The sequence below is a fragment of the Diabrotica virgifera genome, chromosome 7, assembly GCF_917563875.1.
Source record: "Diabrotica virgifera virgifera chromosome 7, PGI_DIABVI_V3a".
NCBI lineage: Eukaryota > Metazoa > Arthropoda > Insecta > Coleoptera > Chrysomelidae > Diabrotica > Diabrotica virgifera.
Window position 1 is genome coordinate 24,029,604 of NC_065449.1, and position 20,063 is coordinate 24,049,666.

The window sequence follows — 20,063 nt, forward strand, 5'->3', positions numbered from 1 at the left end:
AAATAATAAATTCAATCATTGTGCAACTTCTCAATATACTCTATCAATATTCAATATTCTTTCACCAAAAATTGCGGTTAAGTATCTAGGACAACAGTGTATTTTAAAAGTCCTGCCTTACCTTTTCTTCTTTTCGATGACCTCTTTTAATTTCTTGTGCAAATAAAATGTATCGTGTTTCTTTTCATATTGTTCAATTTCATAACATTCTGTAATATGAAATTGTGTTTTCACGTGTCTTATCTTTTTCCTGATTATTTCGTGGATGGCCTTCTATTCGTTCTTATTTTTATTTTTGATTTTTCTTCATTGGTCCATGAGCCTCAGTAGATCTTCTGTCATCAATCTTTATTTTCTTCTTGTTTTTACTACACTGAATTTTGTTTCTTGAACGGTATTTAATATATCCTTAATTCTCGTCCAGTTTTCCTCAGTATTTTTTTCTTTGTTTGATGTTAACTTAATTTTTTTTTATATACTAGTTATTTTTTGTGTTACGGTAGATCTTTTTTCTATCAGTAGTCTAAATTAATCTCAGTCTAATTTTTCCTACTAAAATGTTGTGATCTGTTGGTACTTCTGCACTCGGATATGTTTTTGCTGCTAATATTGAATTCTATAATATGAAGTCTATTAGGTTACGAACTACTCGTTCAGGTGTATTTGCTGATGATCTCCAGGTGTAAAGACGACGTTTTGGAAGTTTGAAAATTGTGTTTGTTTATACCATATACCTATTTGCTTTTCTATATAAAGAGATGCCAACCTATTATCTCCTCTTTCATTTCCTACTCCTTCACCCCATTTTCTTATGACATTTTCCTGTTCTCCTTCGCCAATCTTCGCCTTAAAGTTTCCCACAAGATGCATATTTGTATGTCAATTAAAACAATAAATTGCAATAATTATTATAAATCATAAAGGACCCCGCACAAACCTTATGGAAAATAGGTCCCAGTGGATTTCGTTCATACTTTGGGAAAATACTCTTTGAAACATCCTAATAAAAAGTTCTCATAGGCACAACTCAATCGTATAAAGGATTTTCAAGATATAGAGGCCCAAACTCGGAAAATTATAAGATTTACGGGGTATTCCAATTCCGTGAGTTACTGGTTATTTGGCAACATGTAGAAGTTTGGATCAAGGAAAAGTACTAGTAGTCTAGGATTTTTTCCTGGCTATCCAATGGCGACCTTTACTTTGACCTTGACCTTCAACTGACGTCATCTTCTACAGTTTCGGGGGTTTTCGGCATTAAATTGATATTAACAGATTACTCATGGGTTTTTGGGATCGCTAAACACGAATATGCCATCAGAATTGACCTCCGGATGACGTGATGGCCAGAGCTATCGTTTCGATGTTACGTTTTCGGCATTTAATTGATGCAAATGCATTACTGATGGGTTTTTTGAGGTCGCTAAACACGAATATGCCACCAGAACCGGCTCCCGGAGCACCTGGTTTCCAAGGTCAATGAAAGGGGCTCCTGGAGTTTCAAGGATCTTTGGTACTACATTGATGCAAACGGATTACTCATAGGTTTTTGGAGTTGCTGAACACGAATATCCCATCAGAACAGACATCGGCGTACCTGGTGCCAAAGGCACGTCATGCTTTGGAGATTCGAGAGCTTTCGGTACTAAATTAATGTAAACTGATTACTCACCGGTTTTTAGGGCTGCTGAACGTGAATTCGCTATCATATCCGATCCACAGAGCACCTGGTGCCTAAGGCAGGTCTTCTTTTGGAGTTTCGGCATTAAATTGATGCAGATGGGTATTACTCATTAGTTTTTGGGTCTGCTAAACACAAATACGCCATCAGAACAGACACCGAGGTACCTGGTGTCTAAGGCACGTCATCTTCTGGGGTTTCGAGAGTTTTCGGTACTAAATTGATGCAAGCGGATTACTCTTGTGTTTTTCGGGTTGCTGAACACGAATATGACTTAGATAAAAGACTCTGGAGTATCTAGTGGTCACGATGAATACCACTATCAAAATAGAATGTAGTAAATGATATTAAAATAAATGAAGGAAAAACATTGTCAGATATAAATTGAGTTTTTATTTTTTATAAATAGTTAAAACAATTGAAGAGCACAATATAGTTATTTAATTAATATTCTTGACTTTGAAAACGGTATAAAGGACCTCGACATTCTAGAAGATGACGTGCCATAGTGCATGTTCGGTAGTATGCATGTTCGGCAACCCCACAAACCTAAGAGTAATCCATTTGATTCCTCCGAAACTCCAGAAGATAACCTGTCTTAGGCACCAGGTGCTCCTGTGTCTGTGCTGATCACGTAATCATGTTCAGCAACCCCAAAAACCTATAACTAATCCGTTTGCATTAATGTAGTACCAAAGACCCTCGAAACTCCAGGAGCCCCTTTCATTGACCTTGGAAACCAGGTGCTCCGGGAATCGGCTCTGGTGGCATATTCGTGTTTAGCGACCTCAAAAAACCCTGCAGTAATTCATTTGCATCAATTAAATGCCGAAAACCATCGAAACTCTAGAATATGACGTCCCTTGCAGAGGCCCTGGAGGCAACCACGTCATCCGGAGGGCAATTCTGATGGCATATTCGTGTTTAGCGATCCCAAAAACCCATGAGTATTCTGTTTATATCAATTGAATGCCGGAAAACCTCGAAACTCTAGAAGATGACGTCCGTTGAAGGCCAAGGTCAAAGTAAAGGTCGCCATTGGATAGCCAGGAAAAAATCCTAGACTACTAGTACTTTTCCTTGATCCAAACTTCTACATGTTGCCAAATAACCAGTAACTCACGGAATTGGAATACCCCGTAAATCTTATAATTTTCCGAGTTTGGGCCTCTATATCTTGAAAATCCTTCATACGATTGAGTTGTGCCCATGAGAACTTTTTATCAGGATGCTTCAAAGGGTATTTTCCCAAAGTATGAACGAAATCCACTGGGACCTATTTTCCATAAGGTTTGTGCGGGGTCCTTTAAAAAATTCAAGCAAATATATGTATTTAATAATTCTACGATACACATTTTTTATAAAATAGGATATTATGAGAAGCACACTTTCAAATCGCACTTTGTCCATATTTTCACATTATGACTTGGAGGTGGCGTTGGAATCGTCAACACATCATTTATTAATTTACATATTTTATAGTCCAGGAACCTAAGCTTTTCACCTCGCAATTTTTACAGAATGGATCGATTTGCTTGAAAATTTGAGAATACGTAGTGGATAGTCCAAGGATCAAAATCTATATGATGCCGAAATGCGCTTTTACCATGGGGTGATTGCCACCCCATCTCGGGGATGGACATTTTTTATTATATTTTGACCGCAAAAGTTGATAAAAACATTAATTCTAAGCAAAAAATGATTTATACATTTTTTGCTAAAATTAATAGTTTTCGATTAATTCGCTAACGAAAGTGTTAGTTTTATATCGAAAAATTCAATGGTTTTCGATTACTTACTCATTTACGATTCACTCAATTTTTACCGTAGAAAACAATTTTTCAAACCAAGTTCTTAGGAATTAAATAACCTACAATTTAATATTTAAAAATTTTTTCATATCTCTAATGCTAATCTTTCTATTCTGAAGAAAATGGCATTTATTACCAAACTACAAAAATTCGTTATTCTTTTTTAAACTAATCATTCTAAGCCGGTCACACTTCTAGAAAGTCTTAATAGTACATAAATAAAGAAGACAAAATAAGGTCAATGACTAATTTTAATTAGAGTGGTGATTATGGGGTTGATTCCGATCACTTTTTCGCTGAAAAAAATAGGGATTGACATTCTTTTCATTATAAGTCACTTAATTTTTGAGCTAGACTTTTTTTTTATTTCTGTAGATAGATATGTTTAAATACTTTAAATTAGTTTCAAAAAGTTATCCTCGAAAAATGCATAGTTTCCCGTCTTTTGACTTTGAAACTACAATATTTAGCATTTGACGAAGAAGAGCTAACATAATATGTTATATTATAATAAAGTATAGCTCGATTACTATTGGTCTTAAAGAAAATTAAAAACTAAAACGGATTTGTTTATTTTTTCAAAAGGTACATTTTTCTTAAGCAAAGTTGTTTTGATAAAACGAAAACTTTTTGAGTTATTAGCAGAAAACTGTTAAAAACATTAATCTTTTCGATATAAAACTAACACTTTCGATAGCGAATAAATCGAAAACTATTAATTTTATCAAAAAAATGTATAGAGCGTTTTTTGCTTAGAATGAATATTTTTACCAACTTTTGCGGTAAGAAATTTCCACCCCCGTGATGGGATGGCAACCCCCTCCCCCATGGTCAAAGCGCCTTTCCGCATCATAGATTTTGATCCTTGGACTATCCACTACTTATTCTCAAATTTTCAAGCAAACTGTTTTGGAAAGTAAAATATTGTATAAAACAGAGGTTTTGTACAGAAATGATGACTCTTTTAAAATGTTTTCAAGTTTAGGTGCTTCAACCAAAGAAAAATTTAAGTAACATAGTACTCCCGGAATTGTCAATGGAACTTATTGTTAAGAAGAAAAACTGAATAGTTTATCACAATTTATAGTTACTTTATCAAGCAAAGACTACAGGCGCTTAAAGAATACAGGCTAGATTATAGGTATACAAAATTATTACACAAAATATACTTACAGGCAACAACCACTGTCAAATTACATACTAACAGTAATCGCATAAAAATAAAACAGGGGGTTAGACAAGGAGACCTAATGTCAATTAAACTATTTAATACGGTCTTAGAACATGCTTTCAAGAGTTTGGATTGGATGACAAAGGGAATAAAAATAGATGGAGAATACCTAAACAACTTACGTTTCGCAGATGATATAGTCATAGTAGCTGAGGATCTAGGTATGGCAAGAGAGATGGTACAAGAACTCGTTGTGGCTACAGAAAATGTAGGTTTAAATATAAATATTTCGAAAACAAAAATAATGACAAATTTGGTACCCAACCAGAACATCAGTATGGGTGGGAAGAAAATAGAACTCGTAGATAGATATAAATAACTGGGACATGAAATTACGATTGGCAGGGACAACCAGACTCATGAACTGAAGAAAAGAATCGGTCTTGGGTGGGCAGCATTTGGAAAACTGAGAGAAACTTTTAAAAGTGAGTTGCCCACATGCCTAAAGAGAAAGGTATTTGATCAGTGCGTCCTCCTAGTCTTGACGTGCGGATTAGAAACACTAAACTTAACTAAAGCCTCGGCTACCAAACTAAGAGTCACGCAGAGAAGAATGGAGCGGTCAATGTTAGGAATAACTCTGTGAGACAAAATCAGAAACGAAGAAATCAGGAGAAGAACAAAGGTAACTGACGTCATTGAGAGGATAGCCAGGTTGAAGTGGAGATGGGTAGGACACATAGCCAGAATGACAGATAAGCGATGCACGAAGAGGTTATTGGAATGGAGGCCAAGAGAAGACAAGAGAAGCGTCGGTCGACCGCCTACAAGATGGACTGACGACTTAAGAAAGGTAAATAAAAACTGGATGAGAGCGGCGCAGGATAGATGGGGTTGGAAACGAGGGGAGGAGGCATATGTTCAGCAGTGGACTTTTGAGGCTGGGTGATGATCAAGCAAAGAATGGGTATTAGATCCAGAGTTAACTTGTTTAGATGCAATTTTGAAAGATTAGCATCGTGAAAATATAATTGAAAAAGACCAGAACTGCGATCAATGTGAAGATGGAGAAAAATGTTATTGCCGTCATGAAGAAAACATACATGTCATATGATTTGTTTTTCAATTTACTTTATTGCTTTTCCAAACACGCAGAAATGCATTTTCACTTCATACTTTTATTTTAACCATTTAGGAACAATCAAACTACATTTTGTCCTTTAAAGACAATCAAATGGCGTTTTGTCCATCAAAAAAAATTTTTTTAAAGCTAGTAAAGCTGGTTGTTACTTATAAATAGGGCAAATTAATAATAAAAAGTACATTTTTTAAAATTATGTGTTTTTTAAATTTCATTAATAGCAGAGTGGCAGTTTTTCTCATTTTCTGAAAAATGTAAAATATGGACAAACTGCGATTTGAAAGTCTGCTCCTCATTTAACCTGTTTCACGACTCTTTGGACATCATGGACCCCATCCATCATAAGTCCCGGTATTACTCACCCTCGAGAGATGTCACAGTTATGTTGCAATATATTTTCAACAGCACGTTCCAGAGTTTACTACATGCACGAGATTAAGGGATGAGGGGATTTAAAGAGCGAGTGGGAGCGTTGGGCTGTTGGCCTCGTAAAGCCCTTTTGGGTCTTTGATGAATTCGACAACTCCTTTGTTTTTGAGGAAACGCACCACCAACAGAAACCGTGCCAAGCCACTGTTTTATATTCCAGCGAGATTTTTGCACTTCAGTAATGCGTAACGGAATTGGATACACTTTGGAGAGAATTTTTCATCACGTAGAAGAGGTTAAAAGGATTTTACAGTGGGATGTTTTTGAATTGGCTTTATAATTATACCGAGCATGCTTAAAGGGAAAGATATGAAATATTTATCATATATGTTATGTTAAAAGTAATAAAATTATTTGTAAATCATATCACAAAAATTTTTAGTCAGATTTAAATAAGATTTTAACTTAAAAGTTCTGTTAAGTACATTTGAGTTATTTGTACATTTAGTCTAGAGAAATAAGATTTTTCTCGTGACACATTTTTCATCGTGATTTTTCCAGGCCAAAACCAAATTTTTTGAATAGTATGGACATCTACATTAATAACCTGTATGTTTTCTGCAGCCGATTTTCATGATATACATAGTTATAAACAAATGAAGATCAAAAAACGGTAAATTTTAGCTTTTTCGTGTATTACTAAAAAGTGAAGCACTCTAAACAAATTTGAGGATAAGAATCTTATAAATCATATAAAAAACTTCAATATGGCGTCCGCTGAATATGTCTATCCTTATTTGTTTCTTAAAAAATTGCAAAATAAATCATAAAATTTGAGATTTTATAAATGTTCATAACTTATGTAAAAATTAAGTTAGAACCTTCTTATTACACGAAATGCTGATACTTCTTGTGCTTAAATTATTAAAGTGCTTGTGCTTAAAAGTAATTCTAAACAGTGAAAAATTATTTTGCAACAACATATCGATTTTTTGCTGAGTTATAAACAATTAGAATAACTTTTTAACCGTTACCCGTAGAAACATTATTTTTTCATATTTAGATAGACTGAATTTTTATACACATTAAGAAAGAAAAACATTTGTCATAGGACAATTAGGGACGAAGTTCGCCCCCCTTTTTTTAATTCACATGTTCTTGCAAAATATTTTGGAATATTTAGAATTATTTTTTGTCATTTTTTTTAAATTAAATAGATAGTGTAAATTGTCTTCTTTCATAAACTATCCAAAGTATTACTGTAACTTCATAATTTTCTGATTTATAGTGTTGCAAAAAAAATTAATTTGGGATAAACAAATTAAAAAACTTTTAAACTAGTTGACCAATTGCTTTGAAATTCAGGGTATAATTTAAACACAAGAAGTCTCAGCATTCCGTGTAATAAGAAGGTTCTAAGTTAATTTTTACATGAGTTATGAATATTTATAAATCTAAAAATTTATGATTTATTTTGCAATTTTCTAAGCAACCAATAAGGATGGACATATTCAGCGAACGCCATATTGAAGTTTTTTTATACGATTTATGAGTTTTTTACTCTCAAATTTGTTTAAAATGTTTAACTTTTTGGTAATTGATGAAAAAAGCAAAAATTTACCGTTGTTTGATCTTCATTTGTTTATAACTATGGATATCAACAAAATTGGCTGAAAGAAACATATAGGTTATTATTATAGATGTCCATACTACTCAAAAAATTTGGTTTCGGCCTGGAGGGTGTTATCCACAGAATAACACCTGTTATCAACAGGATATTTTTTTCCTTATTTCTCTGAAATATGGTTTGTTTTTTAACCAAGAAGAGTGATTCAAATTTACCACGCTGTATTGCTTGTTTGTAATTGGTCCAACCGCAGGCAAGTTCACTCCACTGTTATAAAATTTTGACACTAATGACATTTATCAAATTTTAACACTAGTGACATTTCATAGGTTAATTAAGTTATATCGGCGATTTTTGTGTTTTTTGTGTTATTCCTTTAATTGTTAGTCTGCTTTTATATAAAAAGCAGTTGTTTTTGGGACTCTTTAGCGACGTATTAATTTAATATAATATTTATGGATTACCGTTGAGGGCCGACTAGATCAACCAAAAAAAAAAGATGTATTTGGTTATTATTCTAGTGACTTTCTAGGGTGTGAATATGTCTTTTTAGTTTACTCCTCCTGGTTAAAAAATAAACTATAATTACTTCACTTCCGAATCCCCGTTTATTTGTTACTTTCTAACTTCGCACGTAATTTTTGAATTGTTTTTTATTAAGCATACACAAATAATTAATACACAGATATAATTAAAGACACGAGTGAAAAAAGATGTTAACTAGTGAAATGCAACATCTAACAAGCATGGTTAGTGGTTCTGTATCATCCATAATTCTAAAAGAGTTCGATCTATTTACTAGTACCTTATTTTCTTATAAAGTAGATGAGCACTCTCTCTCTCTCTCTCTCTCTCTCTCTCTCTCTCTCTCCTGTCGTTTTCCCATTACTGAGGATCGTGATTTCTTCCAATATTCCTATCAATGTTTCTCCATTGGTCTCTATCTTCTGCTGCTCTAGGAGCTTCGTAGAATAAGTTTCCAGCTGAATGCTCTATTTGGTCAGACCATCTAGTTGGTGATCGTCCTCTTGATCTTCTTCCCGGAACGTTTCCAGAAACAATTAATCTCTCCAAAACTGTCTTCACCTCTGCGAACCTCGTGTCCAAAGAATTGCAGAATTCGTTGCAGACATATTGTGGACAGCCTTTTTTAATATTGAGTTGGTTTAGAATGGAAACGTTTGTCCGATGAGCTGTCCAAGGTATGCGCAGCATTCTTGTCCAGCACCACATCTGAAAAGCATCAATTTTTTGGCGCTCGCATGCGCGAAGAGTGCAAGTCTCTGCTCCGTATAGAAATATTGAGAATACAAGGGCATTCACCAGTCTCAATTTGATAGTTTGAGAGATATATCTATCTTTCCAAACTTTAATTAGGCGACTCATCGCATTTTTTGCCATACCAATACGTCTCCGAACTTCTGCTTCACAGTTACCATCGTTTGTCATACTAGACCCGAGATAGACAAAGGTGTTTACTATCTGATATTCCTGTAATATGTTAGTCAGTTGAATAGTGTCAAATCTGTCGATCACCATTATTTTTGTCTTAGCTTTATTGATTTTCAGACCAACTTTATCGCTTTAGTACTCAACTCTTCGCAGATCAAACATTTCTTGCTCATTTGCTGCTATAAGTGTAGTGTCATCAGCAATTCTTAAATTGGAGATTTTCTTACCAGCTACTGTTACTCCACCGGCCCATCCTTCTAAAACCATCCTCATGACATGTCATAAATGTTAAATAAGTCAGATGACAACACGCATCCTTGTCTAACACCTCTCTCGGTCTTGAATTCGTTTGAAAACTTCTGATCTAGTCGTACTGTGGCTATATTAGACTGGCACAGATTTTTAATAAGTGTCACCAGGTGCATTTCTATTAAAATTGACCACATATTTATCTAGCTTATACAATCAAATGCCTTTTGGTAGTCAACGAAGCATATAATCATATGTACTTGAAATTCTCTAGACATTTCAATGAGTTGTTTCAGGTACAGGATTTGTTCCCTTGTACCTTTAGCACTCATGTCTAGGGAATTTGTAAGTAGATATCCAATTTTTCAGGACTACTATAAAGATTGCTTATACTTTGTGGCATCAATCCAAAACTTGGCTTACTATCCTAGCTCTTCACACTCGATGTTATTGCCGATAATTTTACATTTTGGTTGATATATTTACGGTGCCTCATTAACTAATTCCCTTTGTACATATTTCAAATATCTTATTAAGAATTCATGTCTTAATCATTTTTTCCTGTGTCTACGGTTAGATGATTATTATACTGACTCAGAGTTAAATAAATAATTAAAGTTGCCTGCATAATACACATCGCTAGTTTGCCCGATGATCAAAGAAAAAGTGTGGTCGTTTGCTTAGGTTCGACATTTATATGCCCTTATTTATTTTTTCCTTTTATTTTTAGGAGGGTGTCTAAAAATTAATTGCAAGACGTGTTTTCTCAATACATCATTAAAATTGTTTTAAGTGTGATTTATTATCACATAAAAGGTTTTTTGTAGTTAGTGGTAACTTCGTTTTGAAAAAAGCTCTTAGAATGTTAACGTTATAATTATAATGAATTATTGGGTTTTTATTGATAATTTGGTGAATGCAGCCTTTACATAGTAGTTTTCTATATAGTTGTAGAACAAGGTATTTCACATTATGTGTATTGTGTTTTTGTGTAGATCCACAGCAGATATCATTTATTTTATTAGTGCTGTAAGAGGTTCTAGAGAAGATATTGCGCTTCTGAAGACATATTGTGAATCCGGTATAACTTTTCCTTTTCCAGCTAACATTCAAGCGTATTCTTTCATTCTCCTCGCTCACCGTTGAAAATAAACAAATCTACAGCTATTATAGGTCTGTATGAGTTTGCATTGCCATCTGGTTTATCAGGATTTTTTATAAGGTATTACCGGTATTTCGATATACTCTCTCCAAATTATTGGAAAAGGGTTTTGTTGGTCCAAATCGAATTGAATAACTCTAGTAAAGAGTTTTATGTGTTAAGCGGAATTTTATGCAACATAGGTACTGTATCAGATGTTATCCATAGCAAAAGTTTGAAAATCTGTTCCAGACACTTTGTTCACTGTTGTAATGATATTCGAGATCTTGGTTTAATATATTGACACTAAGTATATTTTTTTGATATGTATTATGTTAAACAAATCAAGTTGTTGATACAGAATTGTTTCAATCTTTACTACTACTTTATTAATTTTTTTTTCAATAATTACATTTAAACTTATTTCGGAAAAAGTTTTGGAAATGTATTTGACTGCATCCAAACTCGGTCTTAGCTTTCGTTATAATCTTGATAAAATTTTTCACATTTTTCATCCCATCCTGGGAAATATTCTATGCGATATCCTCTGGGTATAGTTTTCTTCGTTCGTGCGTTCTCGTATTTTTTCTGATAAACGCTACCAACAAGAGAACTAAACAAATAAAAATGTCTTTCAATGTAGTTTTCGACGGGACGGAAACAATTTGTCACTATGTATAAAAATATAAGCATTTCGTTTAGTTTTTCAGAAGGAATGATTGAATTCTCCAGAGAAATACCCATCTTATGATGTGCCACATATGGTATATTTCCTATTTAAAATTAGTGTTTCTGGTACTGAAAGTGTGTCTATGTCATTAGAAAACGTCCCTTTTGAAATAGAAATCGATCTGCTTAGCATTGTCACAAAACTCTATGAATATTTTCAAACATTAGAGTGGACTATTTTAAATAGCCAACCCTGTGTAAAAAAATCAATAACACTGATATTTAAGTATTTACTACCCTCAAACTTTTAATAATAAAATCCAACCTTAGGTGATAACCCCCAAAAAATAATTGCCAATTTCGGAAGCACACCCATTCCATCTATCGCTATATTATTTCTATAATGGCCAATTCCACTCCTGGCTCCAACCGATAAATCAGCCTTTATATTTGTGCCCTAAGGATATAAGGAAAATTCGGAAATTGGAAGTGCTTGGGCGCATTAAGTGTTATTCAGTAATGATCTGGTTAAATAATTAAAGTCCGGGAGTTCCGGAGCTTGAGACTAAGCCGGACTCCGAGAATGACCTGGGGACATCAATAAGCGCTGAACTGAAAGGGAGTAAAAAAGCATGAATATTCAGAGGGTTGGAAATCATTGTGTCCTATATGCAGGCTAATAAAGTGGAAGGGACGGGCTTTGTTTGTATTTGTGGGCATTGATAAAGAAATTAAAATGGCTATTAGGACAATTAAAATATAATATTAGCTCTAAAGGCATTAGTAAAGCTCCAATGGAAACGAGGGTAAATAAAAAATAATAAAATAAATTTTCAATTTCAACATTGCAAATTACAGCGAGAAATAAAAACGAACAAAATACTGGTAAACAATTTTAAAAATTATAACGACGAATTTGTTATTTAATAGAAAAATAATAGTAGCTGGATGGCACTTATAATGTATCACTTTTCCGGCAAAACTAAACTTCAATAGAAAAACGTTAAATCTCAAATCTGTAGGTAATAAAAAGATCTAAAACGTCTCTTCTTCTTCCTTTTGATTTCTAGTGTCGCTGCAATTCTACAAAGCTGTTACCAGCACGATTTAGAGGCGATGTTGATATCTATCAAGATCGGTTCTAAATCGTGCCATATGAAAATCCATGTAAAAAACCATGTCAAAAAAATAATGTGTATGTACTTTGTACGCACGTAAGAAGTTATACTTCTATTATATGATTTCTTAAAAATAAATATACTTTAAACAGTTTGTTTTAATTTTTTTTTAACACCAAACTAATTTTGTGCTTAACGCTTTCAAAAAAATAAAAAAAGTATAGGATTGCACTGGATTCGAACTCACGACCTCTCGATCTCTGGCCGAATTAGCCGAGACATTGAAGCACAAAAAAAGGCCTTACTCTCGATTTATGGCGAAGTAAGACGGATTTTAATGCAGTTTGGTGCGTTGGATTCGTGAGAATGTCAGGAAATTTTGTGAACTATTGCAATGAATAAGAAATCTGAAATTGCATTTGTGCATAAGAAAAATTCATTTCATAAGTGCAATTTAAAATAGGCAATTATTATAAATTTGCAACCCGGTAAATAGTTGGGCAACATCCCGATTAATTATTTTAATTATTTTTAATTATTTTTAATCATTTATAAGTCCATATAATAATAGTCTAAGATGTCAATAACCATTAATAATAAACAAAAAAAAATTCCTTATGTGGGAATCGAACCAAGTACTAACGGGTCCGTAGCTAAATACACATACCGCTAATCTACGCAGACACTTGCTAGACAACGGCGATATTAGGTATAAACAAAACAAATTGGTAAGTAAAAATTGTAAAGAAAATTACTACATACCTAAATGTATTATAAAATTAATATATTCCTAAATTTTAGAAGAAACATTCGTAAGTAGGTATTATTAATATCTATTAATGTTACTAAATGAAATATAAATATTTTGACGTTTCACAATTTGACAATTCACTCTTAACTGCAGTGCCTTAAAATTTTTAAAGCACCGGTGCTTTAAAGTAGCATTTTTAACGCTCCTATGGAGTGCTATAAATTGCATTTTTAACACGTTTGTAGAAAAATATATTTAAAAACACTAATATATTCTTTCCACACCTTTTCTGGACTGATAAATACATAAATTAAAACATTTAGTAACGAACTCCATACTGCCTGTGTGCGCAGATTACTAAAATTTCACCCTCAATGAAATCGCGCCTAAAGAAGTATAACTTCAAAAAGGCAGTATAACTATTAACTAACCTTTGTTGTTTCTCTTCCCACAAATTTTAACACGCAACAACCATACATTACATAACCAAACCGCCAACCGTCCACATCACAGCTGTGCTACAGCTGCCATATTGGATAATTTTTGACATGTCATTTTAACATCCAATCAGAACAAAGTTATAATGCGCATGCGCCCGGATCATAGGTTTTAACATATAAAAATTCACCCTCATATCGCGCGTAAAGAAGTATAACTTCAAAAAAAAATTGGAAAATAGGCGACAAAATAATCTGGTTATATTATAACTCTAACTTTTTGTAAAAAATTTTCAGTGTGATCTAATATGTAATGATATGAATTTAGTGATAGTTAGGTCAGTGTAGGTTGAGATCATACAATACGAATACATATAAACAGTTGAGCATTGCAGTTTATAAGCTTATTTTGTTAATTGCAAGAAAACGCATTGTTAATTGCAAGTGTGTGTATAGAAAGTTGTGTTTTGAATTCCATGGAAATTAATTTTATGTATACATCAACGTTAGCAATCAAATTAATCGGGCAATCAAAAAAGATGTGGTTTAGATAGTTAGCATGACCACAACCTACAACTTTGCTAAATATTTACATTTTTTTGACATAACCTAAAAATTATTCGAAAAAATGAAATCACCGATCTTTTGAAGCCAGAGGTTGTAGCCTGCCTAGACACGTTAAATTAAATAATAAAAAAATATATTCAAACAATGTAGTTATGTAGTAATCCTAAGCAGGTGCAAAATTTAGGTAGGTCATATGCATGATATTCTTGGTGCTACTTTTCGGAATGCCCCGGTAAGCTACGGTCTCCAGAGATTGAAAGGGATGGGTTTTTTAAAATATAATTTATTATTAAAAGATATTATTGAGCGCCATTAATAAATCAAAAATAAAAATACTGCAATGTGCTTATCCACAATTTAAGAAAGTTACTTGCAATGTCGTTCCATCTAATGTAGGTTGGTACTTACCATTGCGTTCGTAAATTGTCTGTGCTCCTCTCCAACAATAAGGATAAGAGATGTAGTGTGCAAAAGAAAAAATACTGATAAAAGTTATAACATAGTAGTCGTTTATTTACAAAAAAAAATTAAGAAAGTAAAAATGATTTGAAATGAATTAGTAAAATTAAGTCCTTCGCGAGTATGATTGTTCAAAAGAAAGAATAAGCAGTTTATTACGAGCACCTGGTGACCTGGACAGCATTGATGATTAGAGCTAACGTGGATCTGGTATAGCTCAGCTGGAATTATTGTTGCCCAACACTTTTCACTTAACACTTCCCATTTGTTTGAACTACAGAACTATTTCACAAAATTTTATATGAGAATAAAATTCCAAAGTTTTTGTTTTATTTTATCAAAAAGGTAACTGCTATTTATTGATTATTATTGGAACATTCCACATGTTCCACATTTGTTTTAAAAAAAATTAGTTTTTTATCTTATTATAAAGTTGGAGAAACTCGCTCCGCGAACTTGTATTAATTTCTTCTTAAGAACAACATAACGAAACTGTTCCTTCTAATACACCGAACTAGACACAAAACATACTGTCGTGGTATTCACTGTCACCAACATTTATTTTCTCGCTAAGAAAACAGACTAAATACTAGATCACTCCATCTGATAACTCACTTGTCTTGCAGACAAAAACCAAAACTGTCTCGCGGACTAGACCAAATTGGTCCGCGACTCTACTCTGTCGTAGCTAGATCTTTACCCTCGTTCTTGTCCTAATTCAAGACAAGAATCCTTTCAAACACAGAAATTAGACTCCCATTCTGGCAATCACCAGAGAGTTATCCAATTAAAAGAAACCAAAAATTTCTTCTGCCAATAAAATAGCCAGGGTATGTTTCTAAGAACATCTCACTAAAAGTTGTAAACCAATAAGAAAATACTCAATATACGTAAGCACTTTTTTTCGGTTCTCACTTTCACCAGAATGTTAACTCAGCTCTGTCGACTAATCTCAACTCAAAAACACGAAAACCTTATCGCCACTATGGAATGTATTTGTATCAACATCCTGGAGCTAGTAAACAGAATTCAGTCTCAAAAAACATTAAATTCTTTTGATAATTCTCCGAAGATAAACAAATTATCTACTTGATACTTGAACGGGCAACGAAAAATACATCGTAATGTGGGAAAAACAATTACGCAATACCATACGTCTAAGTTATTCGTCACACATGGTCGGACCTGATATATTTATACGACGATAAATTGGGACCGTTACAAGGTATGGAATGGACTTTATGAGTTTTCTGTTGGTCCAGAAAGATGTATGGTGTATGGTTTATTTCAAAAATAACCAAATATATTCGTTACAGTTCATATCAGGTAAATATATGGGTTATTTGAATGCGTCTGTACCATTTCCTTCTAAAAAATAGTTTCTTAGTAAGACTTAACGAATCCTGTATCCGACTGAATTTATTACATGAATTTCCACAATTGTAAAGTGCTTTAAGGTAACTGGACGAGTAAAAGATGGTATTCGAACAGGAAGACGAAAAATTGTTATAAATTACAATAAAATCATATAGTGCAGTCACTGAAGGTTTTCACCTCCGATTTCGTTGAACCTTCATCGATTTTCATGAAAATTGGTGAGTAGTTAGAGGATACCACAAGGAACAAAGGTGACATGATGTCAACTTGCGCTTTTACCCTGGGGGCGGATGACACCCCTTCTCGGAGGTGAAAATTATATTTTCTTAAAAATAAGTCGACAGAGGGATAAATTCTAAGCAAAATTTTTTATATAAAGTTATTAACATAAATCAATACTTTTTGAGTTACTAAAGATCAAATTTTTTTTTTGTCTGGAAAAAATGCATGTTTTAAAACTGTTTTTCACGTATAACTCAAAAACTATAAGCTTTTACAAAAAGTTATAATTATCAAAATTGAAGACAATAAAAAATTGAATACACTCCTCACTTAATGAACTAAACTATATAATGTTAATTGAAAGTGAGTTATAAGTAATTGAATGTATATTTTTTTCGACACAAATCTAAGTATTAAAGTTTAAATAACGGGAAAACGATGCATTTTATAAAATATACCTTCTAAACACTTGTCAAAGTACTTCGAAATACCTATTAAATGACAGAAGAAGTTAATAGTATCAAAATTAAGCAAGTTATGATGAAAATAAAAGAACCCTTTCGAATTTTTTAGGAAAAAGTGAAAAATGAAACATATGCCATTTCCACAAAAATGAAAATTTATAGTAATCCTTACAAGAATTTCTTTATATTAGCATAAGTAATTGTTTCAACAATTTTGACCGGTTTCGAATGCATATTTTTAAAAAAAGATATAATTTAAAAAAATCATAATTTTTAAAATTATCGTAATTTTTACATTCTTTTCATAATAACTCAAAAAATACTCAATACTCGTAAAAAATGATATATAACCCAATTTTAGTTTTTCCTGTACCAAATATTTTACCTGTTTTACTATTTCTGTAGGGTTAAAAATAACCGAAATAGAAACCTTTAAAACTTAAATTTTGCTGCAAGAACAATGAAATGAAGACCATTTAACCTTCTATTTGTAAAAAAGTAAGGAGTTTAAAAAATTAAGTTTAACAAGGTTTAATAGTCCTTGGAGTTAGCTTTTAAATGGTTTTTAGGTGAACCTAATATCGTGAAAATTAACGGAGCTATTAAAAAAAACAATAACATTTTTTGGAAAAATTTTTAAAAGATAAATTTTAAAAAAAATTTGGAGCATAAATTTTAATGCTATTGACTCGTTCGGGTATTCATTTGATAGATATTTCTAAGTACTTTGACAAATGTTAAATAAGTTTATGGTATAAAATGCACCATTTTCCCGTTATTTAAGCTTGAATACTTGATTTGGGTACTCGCCGAAAAAAATATGCATTCAATTACCTGCAACTCACTTTAAGTTAACATTAAGAGGTGTTTATAGTAAGGAGTTTATTTCATTTTTTATTAGCTTCAATTTTGGTAATAATAACTTTTTTTAAAAAACTTATAGTTTTTGAGTTATTTGTGAAAAATCGGTCTAAAACATGCATTTTTCTCACGAAAAATTTAAATCCTTGATCTTTAATAACTCAAAAAGTTTTGATTTATTTTCATAACTTTATTAATAAATTTTGCTTAGAATTTGTCCCTCTATCGAATTATGGGGCTATTCTTAATAAAATAATTTTTACCCCCGAGAAGGGGTGGCATCCACCCCCAGGGTAAAAGCGCAAGTTGGCATCATGTCACCTATGTTCCTTGAAGTATTCTCTAACTACTCACCAATTTTCATGAAAATCGATGGAGGTTCAACGAAATCGGAGGTAATAATTCATATCCACCTTCAGTAACTGCACTAATATGCACAAATACAGTAAAGCCCGAAATAAACAGTATTGAAACTGAAACCTAGGTCTCTCTTTCTGCACGCTGTCATACCCAAATTAACTTTTATAGACCTGCCAAGTAATTCTTAACAATTATTAATAATTAGTAATTGTTAAGAATTACTTGACAGGTCTATACAAGTTAAATTGGGTATGACATCGTGCAGAAAGAGAAACCTATGTTTCAGTTTCAGTACTGTTTATTTCGGGCTATACTGTACATGATGTAAGTCAACACACTTGAAGAATCTGTTGCAAGATTCTTCAGTCTTGCTTGTATTACTGCTTATTGCATACTTCAATCTTACTGCTTATTGCTTTTAGTTTAGTTAGGTAATAATGAATAAAATTGTAATTGACGAGGACTTCGTTAACAAGATGTGGTTTTCCAATGAAACAATATTTACACTGAGTGGGAAGAGACATTCTGTGGTGGTCACTGGTAGGACTCCTTAATGAATATAATAAAGATTAAAACGGGATAATCTGTTGTTAAAATATACCAATTAATTACAACAGGAGTTTTTTACTCCTGCACATATAAAGATTGTAAGAGACATCCGTCACGATTGTTCAACTCGAAATATTCCTGTTAAAAACACATAAAAAACTATCTAATATTACCCTTTAAGGAAAAGTAAAGCAGAAAATTTATGACTTATAAAAGAAAAACTAATTTAAAATTTTCTATTTTCATATTTTATAGTGCCTTTCCAGACATCGTAAACCCCAGCGAGACACTCAGGCAGATATTAAAAATTTTTAGTGCTCTTGTTACCTTCCATTTACGCCATCTCGCAAGTGGATATAAACACCGATACACACAATTTCTAAAGCGGAGAAAATAATGGAAGCGCATTTAACCCTTGCAGATTTATCTGTGGAAGCGTTGGGTTGTGCAGGGTAATATATTTGCAGTAACTGTGAAACATATCTGCACTTTACACAAATTATGACTAGATAAGTTTAATAATATTTATATGATACATACCATAGTAGGTTGCTGTTCCTCACTATGCTTTGTTTTTTAACCAGGAGGAGTAAACTAAAAAGACAGATTCACATCCAATAAAGTCACTAGAAAAATCATGAAATACATCTATTTTGGTTGATCGGCTTTCGACAGTAATCCATACATATTATATTATACTAATACGTCGCTAAATAGTTCTAAAAACAACTGGTTTTCTATAAAAGTATACTAAAAATCTAAAATTTAAAGGAATGACGAAGAAAAGACAAAAACGCTGATATTACGTAATTTCTATGAAATTCTAATAGTGTCAAAATTGTATAAATAACATTAGTGTCAAAATTTCAGAACAGTGGAGTAAAATTGCCTGAGGATGGACGAATTACAAACAAGAATTGCGGCGCGGTAAATTTGAATTACTTCTGGTTTAAAATCAGACCATAGTATAGTTGAAATAAGTTTTTCCGTCGACCGTCCATTTATGATCACCCTCCAATTTTAAGACCCTCAAAATCATTGATTAATGACCCCTAATAATGAATGATTTTCTATTAATGAACGATTTCATTATAGGCAACACAACATACTTTGCTTGCAAAAATTAATTAAACGCTCTGTCATTGGCAGTGACTTGTGGTGTAGGCAACCAAACATATACCTATTTATATTCCCACTAAAAAATTTAAAATCAAGTAGCCGCTGTTAGTACTATCTGTCATTGTATGTCATTATTTACTTTATTGTTTAAAATTATGTGTATTTGAAAAATCAAAAGATTGATATATCTTTATTTTTGAAAAGTACGGTCTACGGAAAAGTTTTGTAACAAACTCGTGAATTAAAATGGCGATTAACAATCTCGAACATTAACGCGCGCGCCCCGCTCACGCGTTAAAATATCTCAATTGTTAGTCGCCCTTATTAATACACTTGTTGGTTAAATAACTATTAATAGCTGACTCTAAGTTACTTTTATTCGTATTTTTTATGCTAATTTCTAATGAAGATTGGGGATCATCATGCGATATGTTCTGCGCCCCATTTGTTATATTTACAGCTTCTAGT

General features: G+C 32.7%; 1 protein-coding gene across 1 annotated transcript in view; it reads left to right on the forward strand.

Moving 5' to 3' along the window:
• Nucleotides 1–20,063, forward strand: part of LOC114324792 (nucleoredoxin-like) — a 206,164-nt gene that overhangs the window by 63,709 nt on the left and 122,392 nt on the right. The window lies entirely within an intron of this gene.